General features: G+C 39.5%; 1 long non-coding RNA gene and 1 pseudogene across 1 annotated transcript in view; both read left to right on the forward strand.

Annotated features, from left to right (window-relative positions):
* The window catches only part of LOC123859003 (uncharacterized), a 45,836-nt gene extending 37,443 nt beyond the window's left edge, over positions 1–8,393 (forward strand). Inside the window, exon 3 of the long non-coding RNA XR_006794333.2 lies at positions 8,256–8,393. This is a non-coding gene — a long non-coding RNA (uncharacterized LOC123859003). The remainder of the gene's footprint in view (positions 1–8,255) is intronic.
* A 1,195-nt stretch (positions 8,394–9,588) lies between these two features.
* Positions 9,589–10,320, forward strand: LOC123860212 (SLAIN motif-containing protein 2-like; annotated as a pseudogene).
* The last annotated feature ends 2,171 nt before the right edge of the window (positions 10,321–12,491 follow it).

Raw genomic sequence — 12,491 nt, forward strand, 5'->3', positions numbered from 1 at the left:
AGGTGATAAAGGAGAATCAGGAAAGTTAAATCATCTAGTAAATATTACAGGTAATGAGTGGCTGAGTCAGCATTTGAACCTAGGTTGGCCTAGTGTCAAAGCACATACATTTCTGCTATTCTACATAATTGCTCATTATAATGAGAGATTTTAAACTGGTTAATTGAAGAAATCAATATTCCTTGGAGAAATCTCCCATCAAGGATCAAATAAGATACATAGTTAGCATGTCATAAAACTAGGACTTTCAGCCTGATTGATTCAGCAGCAAATATTTCCCATAGAGAAGGACTCTTTCACTGTGCTGGCATTTCTCAGTACTCAAATACACAGGATTCTAAACAAAGTTCCTACTTAGGTAACGTTTTCTGAAGTAATTGAAGTAACCATGCTGCCTAGTCCATTCAACTACAAAATATTACATTGCACTAAAAAGTTTTAAGGCATTTTCTACTGTAAATATTTTAAATAGTTCTTCCAACAGAGAGCTAATCTTGATTAAGTTATGTCTGAAAAAAGTAAGATGATTATCAAGTATCCTGGTCATAAAAATAAGTCATATTATCAAAAGCCTAGAAATATGTGCTCTCCTTGGGAGGAAATAAGCAATGATCCAATGTAAGAAATAGCTTTTTGAAGCTAAAATAAGAACTTTGAAAACAAAGATCCTTTGAGTGCTATCACACTGAGACCTGAGGAAGGATAAAATTATGGATCTATCAAATTTCCCCAAAGAGCTCATGATCTGTCATAGAAGTCCTTGTTTTGATTATTTGTCCATGTGGGGATCACAAAATGTCAGCTGCTACACGTACTCGTTTCTGTGAATGTTTCCCTGACTTGAGAGAGAAAGGCTCTCCAGAAATAGGAATCACCAGAATCTTCCTTATATTCACTGGCATCTAAATTAATCTTTTGAGAAAAGATGGGAAGTAAAACCTCTGCAAATATATGAGTGCATGAGGAAGAGTGTAGGATTAAGAGAGGAAGAAGTTGGACCAAGCCCTTAGTAGCTGCCACAAATAGTTTAAATCAAAAAGTAGAAGAAAGATCCAGAAAAGGAGTCTGAGAAGCAATGGCCAGAGAAAGAAGTATAAAATCAGAAGAGTGGGTGGTGATGGAAGCCACAGGTGTCATGTTTTCCAGAAGGAAACATGGTAAAACTGTGTCGAATAAGGAGAAAAGCCAGGTGGAATGAAAGCAGCAGACTGTGCATTTATCTTAAGAGAAAATGTCTCTGGTGATTTTCGAGAGAGTCATTTTGGTTGGAATCATGGGGATGGAAGCCAGATGAGAGTGTGGAGGGACAAAGGGGATGTGATAAAGCAGAGGCAGTGAACATAGAGAAAGTTTTTGATAAGTTTGGCTGTAAAAAGGAGGAAAACCCTGCTAACATGGTTGTGGGAATAGAGGACAGGGTTGAAATGTTTTGTAAGATGGGAAAGATTAGGGCATATTTAAGTGCTGATGGGATAGGTCAAAACCAAAAATGTAGGAGGAGGAAATAATCAGTAGGGTAAATTTTTTTTAGAAAGTGAGAGAGAATGGAACATCAGGCACACCTAGAGACGCTGGCCCTCGAAGAAAGGAACACACCTGGGAACAAGGAGAAGAGGATGAGTGAAGAGGCTGGTAATTCCAATGGTCACATAGGGAAATGAGGGTATTTCTTCTGGTGGCCTCAAATTTTTTTAAGGAAAACAGAGAGTAAGGGTATTGTTGACAATGCAAGAACTAGAGAAGTAGCGGTATTCTCTTCTTTGGATCCTTCCTCATTCATTACCCCAGCGATGTGCAGATTCTAATAATTAACTATGCTATTTAACAACATAACCTGGTGATGGCCTGGTGGGATTTTTGTGTCCTGTTTTGCAAATGAACTAAACCTTGAAATAGGAGGTTAGAAACTATGCTTGACATCGTTCATTCTGCTCTAGGAATAGATTCATCGTGTTTAACTTTCAAGAAGGCAGGCAGGGATCTTTCAAATGGTGGGTTAGTCAGAAGAGAAGATGTCTGTTATCACAGGCATGTTCTGGTAGGTGCAGTAAGTATTGACTTGTTAAAAGAGCGTGCCCTGATATTGGAGATAAAGAAAAGTAAAACGATGCCTTCTGATAGTTTTAAAAATCAGCTAATTGTAACAGAGATGAGTTTCATTATGGAGACCGCTTTAATCAGAAGCACAGGGAAGCAATGTTAACTACGGAAAATCTTTGAACTAACACAGAGGAGCCTTTTAAATTAATCTGTGAGGGTCAGCAAAAAAGAAAATTAGTCTGGTTAGAAAAGTGACAGTAAAGAACAAGTAGGAAAAGGAAATGAGGGCGCCTGGGTGGCTCAGTTGGTTAAGCGACTGCCTTCGGCTCAGATCATGATCCTGGAGTCCCGCATCGGGCTCCCTGCTTGGCGGGGAGCCTGCTTCTCCCTCTGACCCTCCCCCCTCTCATGTGCTCTCTCTCTCTCTCTCATTCTCTCTGTCTCAAATAAATAAATAAAATCTTTAAAAAAAAAAAAAAGGAAATGGAAGGTCCGTTAAGCAGTACTTTCACCTCTGTGTTATGAGGGCGAGATGCCAAGAGGCAAAATTTCTAGCTATGAAGAAGAGAAACTCCATAATGGACAGGTAAGAGGAAAAAAATCTATCTATCCATCTTTGCAGAGAGGGGAAAGGGGCGGACAGAGGAAAAAATCTGGCACATATGTGCAACATAGTCGCAGGGTTTTTAAAGTAATACCAAGCATCACAAAATAAGGGAAACAATGAAGAACTGTGCATAATGAAATCAGATTTTTCAAAAACCTTATTTAATAAGAAACTGGCCTCCTTTTTGAAGCATGGGAAACTCACAAAAAAACATACCATTCATTAGATGTAATTAACTTCACACAGCGTTTTCTTAAAGTAACTAAATGAAAACCGAGCTGTGGCTTGCACTGAATATGCTTTAGGTCAAAATAATATGAGAGGAAATGCCATTAAAGAAAAGAAAGTCACACTTAAGACTTTGTCATGTTAGTGAGGCATCACTAGGAATATAATCTACGTATCAGCTGGAGTCTTCTACTCTTGAGATCCAAACAGGTCTAGGCTTGAACTCTCCTTCTGCACAGTGAGGAAATCCAAAGTCTTACCATTCTTGGAGGTCAGATCTGTTTCTGGAACTGCTGCCTCTATTTAACGTCAAGTTGACTGAGGCATAAAAATCATCTCTATCCTCAAGCCAATTTGCCCATCCATTTGTGAGTGTGGTACGCTTTTAGGCTTGGTATGGCATGGGCAAGCAGAGAAGTGTCTTTAGCTGTAGAAATGCAGATAGTTTACGTTGAGTCCTCAATATATGTTTTCATAGAAAATCCTTCAGCCACCTTAATTTTTTCACTGGCTGTTTTACATCCTATTCTCCAGCACATATCACAATTTCCTCTTTCTACTCTCTGCTCTCTTCCCTCCCTTCTTTGCTTCCCTATCTTCCCCACCTCTCCCTCTCAGAAACAAAAGAAATTCCTCTATAATTCTCATAAGAGTAATTTAACCAGGCTCTTTTGTGGCTTTCATTTTGCTGAACAACACACCCCCAGGGCCCCACCTTCTACCCAGTGGCTAATCAAGTCATTTCCTCAAAGGTAGTTTCCTCCCCCAAAAGGCATTCTGGTGTCAATTGTTAAGAAAATAAATCCAGTACCTAAATTACACTAGGACTTCAAAAGAGTGCCTTTGTCACAAAGGGAAACAACCAATTGCTTGAAAAGCACATGCCATATAACATGTAATATTCAATGTAACCTGTAATTAGGGAGGCGGAAGTCAGTTGTGGAATAGGTAGTCCCCATGAGGGATTGGGGGATCACGTACAATAAAGCTTTCAAAAATAAGACTTGAAAGAGGACTGTATTTCCTGGTGGGGATAACTTCCACTGGGTAGCCGGAGCATACACTTTTATCAGTGTAGAGTCCTGTCGGCCTCAGTAGAGATACAGGAACAAACAGCAGCTGGCCAAGGCCCTGCACCAGGGGCTAAATCAGGACCAGGCTGATTGCCCATCCTACTGCTGGTCATGAGTTCTTCTGTCTTTTAATCCTGCTTACCTCAGGTTTCACAGCAGTCGAGACTCCTGACACATTCCACATCCTTTCTTTCCTTACTACACAGGCTCAGTGAAGGGATTTCCCTTGTCATCTGGAAGTGCCCTTTAACTTTCCCCTATATTGGATGTGCTCTTCCTTAAATCCCAAGGCTTCCCAAAGCTGCTCAGAATTCCTATGAATGACATTCAGAATCTAGCTTTTGTATATGACCTGATTTTTTTTTTTTCTAGAATTTTTAAGATTTTTTTGTCCTTATTTGCCTTTCTTTATTTGTATGGCTGGACATTCAATGGGTCTTTTTTTTCTTTTTCTTTTCCTTTTTTTAGAGGGAGAGAGTGAGTGGGAGGAGGGCCAGAGGGACAGGAAGAGAGAGAATCTCAAGCAGACTCCAAGGCCAGTGCAGAGCCTGATGTGGGGCTCGATCTCACAACCCTAACTCTGAGATTGTGACCTGAGTCGAAATCAAGAGTCAAATGCTTAACTGACTGAGCCACCCAGACACCCACAATGGGTCATGTTAATCTGGAAACCTGTATCCCTCAGTTCTAGAATTTTTTCGGTTTAAAGCATTTTCATACTTCCCTCTATATTTTCTTTCTGGAACTCTTATCATTCAGATATTGGACCTCCTACACAGATCCTTTAAATTTGTTTTAACTTTCTACTATTCTCCATTTTTTTTTAATCCATTTTCAGAAAGATTTTCCTGACTTAACCTTTCACCCCTCTTATTGATTCTTTTAGTTCTCACATATTTACAATGTCCAAAAGCCCATTCTTAGGCTTGGTAATTCACTTTTTATAACATTCTGGTTTTGTTTTGTGGATGCAATATCATCTTGCACCTCTGTGAAGATCCTATTAAAATATTTTTTGAAGTTTCTTGATCTTCCTTGTATTTTCTATTTTTTAATTTTATTTTTTAAAAAGATTTTATTTATTTATTTGACAGAGAGAGAAAGAGAGAGCACAAGCAGAGTGAGCGGCAGAGAGAGAAGCAGGCACCCTGCTGAGCAGGGAGTCCATTTCGGGTCTCGATCCCAGGACCCTGGGATCATGACCTGAGCCAAAGGCAGATGCTTAACTGGTTGAGCCACCCAGGTGCCCCTACATTTTCTATTTTTTTTTAATTGTGTGTTTTGGGGCGCCTGGGTGGCTCAGTTGGTTAAGCGACTGCCTTCGGCTCAGGTCATGATCCTGGAGTCCCGGGATCAAGTCCCGCATCGGGTTCCCTGCTCGGCAGGGAGTCTCCTTCTCCCTCTGACCCTCCTCCCTCTCATGCTCTCTGTCTCTCATTCTCTCTGTCTCAAATAAATAAATAAAATCTTAAAAAATAAATAAATAAAATAAAATTGTGTGTTTGTTTGCCTTTTTTTTTTTCTGTATTTCATGTTCAGAGCTCTATTTGCATGAGCAGAATTTGTCAGTGGTGGATATCATTTAAGAGTAAGCTGGCTTTTTCATTGAAGGGCACACAAATATCAGTATGTCTGGGTTTTTTTAAAACCACAGGCATATTTTCCCTGAAGGTGATTCTCTATTCTCCCACCTGGTGTGTATAAGTGAAGCTGGGAGAATTTTCATACTGTTTGGGGAAATATTCAACCTTCCTAGAGCGGGAAGTTCCAGTCTTCTGTGGTATGAGGACAGGCTAAAGTGGAGGAGAATATGTGAAAAGCTGTTTCATAAACAAATTGTCAACTGATCTTTCAAAGGTCCCTAATACTTCGAGTTCCCAAGTTCTTACAGGGTTCTGAGACATGAATCATCTTGTTCTTTGTCTGCTTGCCCCTCATGCTACTACCTTCACTTTACCTTTTTCTAGAATGCTAAGTCAATTACCATGGTCCACCCATTTCTCATCTTTCAAAAGCTTGTTGAAATCTCATCATTTAATTTGTGTGGTCTTCTTGGTTTATCCCTTTTTAGAAAAAACTTCTTTTGCTATCTTTTCAATGGTGTTATAAAAGGGAAAGAAGTAACCACTTGTGTCCAATATACCTCATTAACTAGAAATACAATTTTCTCTTCAGTCTTTATAATCCGACTTCATTTTATCGTTCCAGGCAAATTACTTCCATAAAGGTCACAACCAAATATACTATATTGTTATATACATTGGGGATTGCTTTGACCTCATACTCCTTGATATTTTGGCATTTAATACAACTGGCCACTCCTTGAAATTCTGCTTTTAGGGGTTGAATGATACCACATTCTCCTGGTTTTTCTCTTCCTCATCTGGTCCTCAGTCTTCCTTATTTGCTCTTCCTCTTTTGCCATCACCTTTAAATGTTCAAGTACAAGTTACCAGATCTGTAGTCAACAAGTTGGAGACCCAGAAGAGTCTATGGTACAGTTCCAGTGTGAGTCCAGGAGAGCCGGTGGTGTAAGTTCTAGTTTGAAAGCTGGCAGTCTTGAGACACAATGAAAGTTGATGTTTCAGTTTGAGTGCGAAGGCTGTAAAAGACTGATATTCCAGCTCAACTAAGTCAGGCAGGAGGAATTTCCTCTCACTCATGGGAGAGTCAGCCTTTTTATTCTATTTGGGCCTTCAACTAATTGGGTAAGGCCCACCCACATTAGGAAGAGCAATCTGTTTTACTCAGTCTACCTAATCAAATGTTAATATCATCCCAAAACACCCTCACAAAGTCAGAATAGTCTTTGATCAGATACCTGAGCACCTCATTGCCTAGTCAAATTGACATATAAAATTAACCATCACTCAGGGCGCTGGGTGGCTCAGTTGTTAAGCGTCTGCCTTTGGCTCAGGTCATGATCCCAGGGCCCTGGGATCAAGCCCCTCAATGGGCTCCCTGATCCTCGAGAAGCCTGATTCTCCTTCTCCCACTCCCCCTGCTTGTGTTCTCTCTCTCTCTGTCAAAAATAAATAAAAAATCTTTAAAAAAAAATTAACCATCACAGTTGGTTAATCAAAAAATGTCAGTCATAATAGACAATCATAAAAGAGATACATATTGAACTGGAACTTATAATTTAACAGCAAACATATAAATACATATTTACTTACCTTCCCTTTGTAGTAGACCCAAAGCTTTTTTTTTTTTTAAGTATAAATCTGGTGATTAAAGTTCCAGATGGTCTTTTTCACAAAACTATACTCATAATTCATCTACATTTCCTAGTGTTTCAAGTGAGAAAAAGATCTTAAATCTAAAAGCAAAATTTTTCTAGACCTTTAAAGTTTTTTTCCTAATTCTTTATAATTATTTGATTTGATCTCATTTTAAAAAGCAATTTGCTTTCTGAAGTATTTAATTTAGTTTTCACAGCAGCAACATTTTTCTTTTACAACCTGTCATCTTGAGTAATATGTAGTTGTCAAGTTGTATAACATGTAGCTGTTATAGTATTACAGTGACAAGGTTTCAGATCAAACACAATTGAGTCTAGGGAAGCATACAGCTCAGCTGGTGGGAGCACTGGTATAAGGGCAGAATGGGGAGTAGTGTGGCAGTGCTGAGGGTCAGTTTGCTATGGGAATCAGCCAGTATGATTCACAGAGCGAGATTATAGAGTCCGTTAATCCTGAAGTCAGCTCAGTGGAAGCCTACTTAGTGAGTTTCTCCCCATATCATCAGGCTAAAAAGACATTAAATATTAACATCTGTTTACAGCAGATTCGTTTGGGAATTCCCAAAGGACACAGGTCACCATAAAAAATAAAATAAACAAGAGGAAAAGATCTATTTCCAGAACTTTCTAGAAACTTTCTTGATTCCTTTGGTTTATTCATCAGTTCCTATTTTCATGATTGCATTCAAATATATAATTTAAAATGTTAATTCTCGGGGCACCTGGGTGGCTCAGTCATTAAGCGTCTGCCTTTGGCTTAGGTCATGATCCCAGGTTCCTGGGATCGAGCCCCGCATCGGGCTCCCTGCTCCACGGGAAGCCTGCTTCTCTTCTCCCACTCTCCCTGCTTGTATTCCTTCTCTCGCTGTGTCTCTCTCTGTTAAATAAATAAATAAGATCTTTAAAAAATAAATAAATAAAATGTTAATTCTCACTCAAGTCTCTCTGAGATATACCCTTTGGTATCTCAAGAGTAAAATCATATGCTGTTTTATTGAAATGTCCACTTCTATTGTAACAATGATTTTTTGTAGAACAAGTAAAAATCTGCTTTATTTTCATTTAGATGATAAAATAATCTGTGCTGCACAGTGAAGACAACTCAGAAATCAGTACTTCGATGCATAACACCATGTAAAGGCAAGTCCCTTTTTTACTTTTATGTAATGATAAAACACAATTTAACATTTTCATATGACAAGTTGATATATAAAGAAATGCTACTACTTTTGCTAATTACCTTGATATATTTGTAAATCTAAGTGATAAAAGTTTTAAAAAGTTAAGCTTTGGGGGCGCCTGGGTGGCTCAGATGGTTAAGCGTCTGCCTTCGGCTCAGGTCATGATCCCAGGGTCCTGGGATGGAGCCCCGCATCGGGCTCCCTGCTCAGCGGGAAGCCTGCTTCTCCCTCTCCCACTCCCCCTGCTTGTGTTCCCTCTCTCGCTGTGGGTCTCTCTCTGTTAAATAAATAAATAAATAAATAAATAAATAAATAAATAAATAAATAAATAAAAGTTAAGCTTTGGAAGATGATTTAAAAAAGACTAATTTTTCATAATTTTTTTTCTGAATACCTGAAAAGATAATGCTCTGTTATACTAAGCCATCAGGGACTGTGTTAAACACTCTAGTGACCAAGTAGTAATATTTGTGCTAAGTAATTTGTCATATTTTCTTTTAACATTATAGCCTATTAGAGACAAAAATATGTGCTATTTATGAGAGGGCTCCAGGGTCAGAATGCCTCGGTTTGTATCTCAGCTCCATCTCTTCCTATGTTGTTGAACTTGGGTGATTATTTAAGTCTCTAAGTGTTAGTGTGGCCAAATGCTGGATCCTCAAAAATACCACCAAAATAACCTGTTGAAAAGGTAAACCTGAATTTATTGCTTACCTCAGTAAGGGAGAATACTGCTTTGACCATGAATTAGTAGCATCTTGGAGGGAAGAGGGCAAGGTTGTGATATGAAGTTTGGGGATTTGGTTTAAGGCAAGTCTTTCAAGGCAAGGGATGGCTCTTAATTAGGACTGGATAAAGATCATGGCAGAACACTTTAGGATTGGTGGGTACAGCAAAATGAGGGCTTTGAGGTGAGGGTATAGAAGAATCACAGAAAGCAAAGAATTGTTTGATGCTATCTATTGAAAAGCCAAACAGTATTATGTTCATTAAAAATGGATTTTTTCAGGAAGTTCCTGAAAGGGACGCTGAAGTTATTTTTAACTTTTATCTCTCTGGACAAAAATTTCCTGCAATAGTTAAGACATTGTGATAAAGACAGTGGCAGAGTAAAATCATGGTAATGTAAACAGTCAAGTATGTTTGTGAGGTGGGGCGAGTAGATGGTTTTGATTCTTAGTTTCTCATTTGCAAAATGGGAATAATAATAGTAAATTTATGGATGATTTGCTAAGTACTAACAAACCTTCTAGAAGTAAACTGTATGAAGTGGAAGGAGCAAGGGCTCAGAGTCAGTCATATCTAGATTTACATCTAAGTTACAACTCTGTGGTAAGTATGATTCTGTTTTGTGATCTTTAGAATGATACCTCTAACAGTGGCATTGTGGGAATTAAATTAAATAATGAATGAGAGTCCCAAACATTGAATATGCAAGTTGACTCAGTGAAAAGCAGCAGAAGTGACTTAAATTTTCAGGTGCCAAATGGAGGATACCTCACATGCAACCTCAGGTTTCAGCCATACCTTCTCCAGACATATTCTGTTTCCCTGCAGTACCATCTCCTTTGGCTTTCCAGCAACCAGTAAAAGCATTTAACAACCATGGCTCTAGTTCTACTGGTACCAAAGAAACAATACAGCTCATACAAGCCACCTCCCTACCCGGGCCTCCCATGGTTCAGAGCACACAGTCCCAGCAAATCCTCCCAACAATATCAATAGCCCTACTTCAACCAGATCTGCAGGAACCCACTGCGGAGACCCACTTCCCCTTCTGCTGGGGGTATACCGGTACCTCACAGCAAACTTGCACAGTCTGTGTACAGATCCTTGCCAGTTCCTAAAACCTGTGGTTGCCTGAAAGAGGACAGTTGGAAGAATGGCTGTTATCAACCAACAGAGGCAAGAATGCAGAGGTCCACAGCTGCATGGATACCCCTTCACTAAACTAAAAGACAACTTTTATATGCAGACTGTTCAGATAAGACTTTATAAAATCCCAGCCCTCTCTGTCTTAAGTAGCACAAACTGACAAGAGATGATCAAGAAGCAGGTGGTTGTTGTTGTTGTTGTTGTTGTTTAAATTTTGGTGGTTTTTTTGAAAGGTTTTTTTTTTTAGATTTTATTTATTTATTTGTCAGAGAGAGAGAGCACAAGCAGGGGGAGTGGCAGACAGAGGGAGAAACAGTTTCCCCTCTGAGCAAGGAGCCTGATGTGGAACTCGATTCCAGGACCCTGGGATCATGACCTGAGCTGAAAGCAGATGCTTAACAGACTGAGCCACGCAGGCATCCCAAGAAGTAGTTTTAAATGACATTTGACATTAGATGTTTTTGGTCACCATATAGTCACTGTCCACGGAATCACTTTTAGTTTTGTTTAATAGAAACTAAACTAATTTTTAAATATTAGATATTGGCCTCTGGACAAAAACTAATGGAAGGAAAAGAGAAATGTTCATTTATAAATAAGAGAATACCTTTGTGCACCAGCAAATGGTGACTTAAAGTTATCCAAACTTCACATTCAACATAATTTGCTGTGTAAATAGTATCAATAAATATTTGTGTTAATGAGAAAAAAACAATGTATGAGAAAATAATGTGTGCAAGATATATGTTTCAGGCAGGAAACCATTCAAATGGGGGAAATCAAAGAGGGTTTGATGTAGGGATTGATTGTCAGGATAAGGAACCAACAGAGGATGTTGAGGAGACAGCAGGAAGTCCTGAAAGAGAGCTGTACTGGAGCATGGTAAGAGCTGTAACCCCGGGAGAGAAGCCACCTGACGAGAGCTGAGGCCATCTGTAAAGAAATGCAGATGCTGCCAAACCAGGCAGGGAGCAGCAGGAATAAATACCCTGACCTCTTCCTCCTCTCACTCTCCAATCTCCTGCATTGCATTTGTCAAACCCAACCAAAAGCAAGAGGATGGATGAGCCTGGATAATGCAGTCCTTCCAGGTCAGCTTCTTGGGGCATGGAGCAGGATGGGGAAGAGCAAAGTCTATGTCACAAGAGGCACACACAGAATACCCAGCATCAGCAGGGACCTTACAAAGTCTGAGTTCCTCTGCTGTGACCCAGTTAGGAATGATGATACTGTTGAAATAGAGGCATATGTCAGTATAGTACTACTGTACATGTCTATTTTGAGGGAAACAAATTTAAGCACTAACCATGTACAGTCCTTGGTTAATGTAAGGATGTTTACTGAATGGGCCTGCTCACTCTATAATGGGACCAATACTGTATCTGCTTGTCTGCAAATCAGGATATTAAGAGTATACAGTGTCCATTCAGATCAGAAATACAATGTCCATTCAACTTAAGAACCTCCCCTTAATAAAACCTTTAGGGTTTTTGTTTTTTTTTTTTAACTTGGGACAAAAAAGAATGGGTTGAACACAAATGAACTCACATTATGGAATAAACGTACCAAAATATGCAAGTCATGTATGAGTGTGTCTGATGGCACTGTCGCTAAATACCAAAGCATTATCAGAGGGCATGTGAAGAGCCTGGTCAGAAGCCTCTAGAATGCCTTTCAGGAACTTCTTTGTGTCCCGATTCAGTGTTATTCTCAATCTCACTTAATTAGAATCTTGACCTGGTTCATATGGGGTGACCATTTACTTGTACCAATGCTAATGGTTGATTGCAGACCCCTCTCAGACACACAAAGTTCATTAGCCTTACCTCTCTTTTTTTTTCCTTAAGATTTTATTTATTTATTTGAGAGAGAGAGCATGAGAGCGAGAGAGCACAGCAGTGGGGAGCAGCAGAGGGAGAGGGAGAAGCAGACTTCCCAGTGAGCAGGGAGTCTGACATAGGGCTTGATCCCAGGACCCTCAGATCATGACCTGAGCCAAAGGCAGCCGCTTAACTCACTGAGCCACCCAGGCGCTCCTAGCCTTACTTCTCTTACCATATTAACTCCTTTTCAATATTCTTGCATGTCCACAAATATCCTCTGAAAATGCTTGTTTCTGCTGAATAGGAAGGTATGAGACTACACCTTACACCCACCATTGCCTCCCAACAAGGGTTTTAAGCAAGAAAAAGACTATCTTCTAGAATGAGTCTATTCACTCAGTATTCAAAGTCACTTCCTTTTGT

The sequence above is a fragment of the Mirounga angustirostris genome, unplaced genomic scaffold (genome assembly GCF_029215605.1).
Source record: "Mirounga angustirostris isolate CCGP_5_RB_7025 unplaced genomic scaffold, mMirAng1.0.hap1 SCAF_4, whole genome shotgun sequence".
NCBI lineage: Eukaryota > Metazoa > Chordata > Mammalia > Carnivora > Phocidae > Mirounga > Mirounga angustirostris.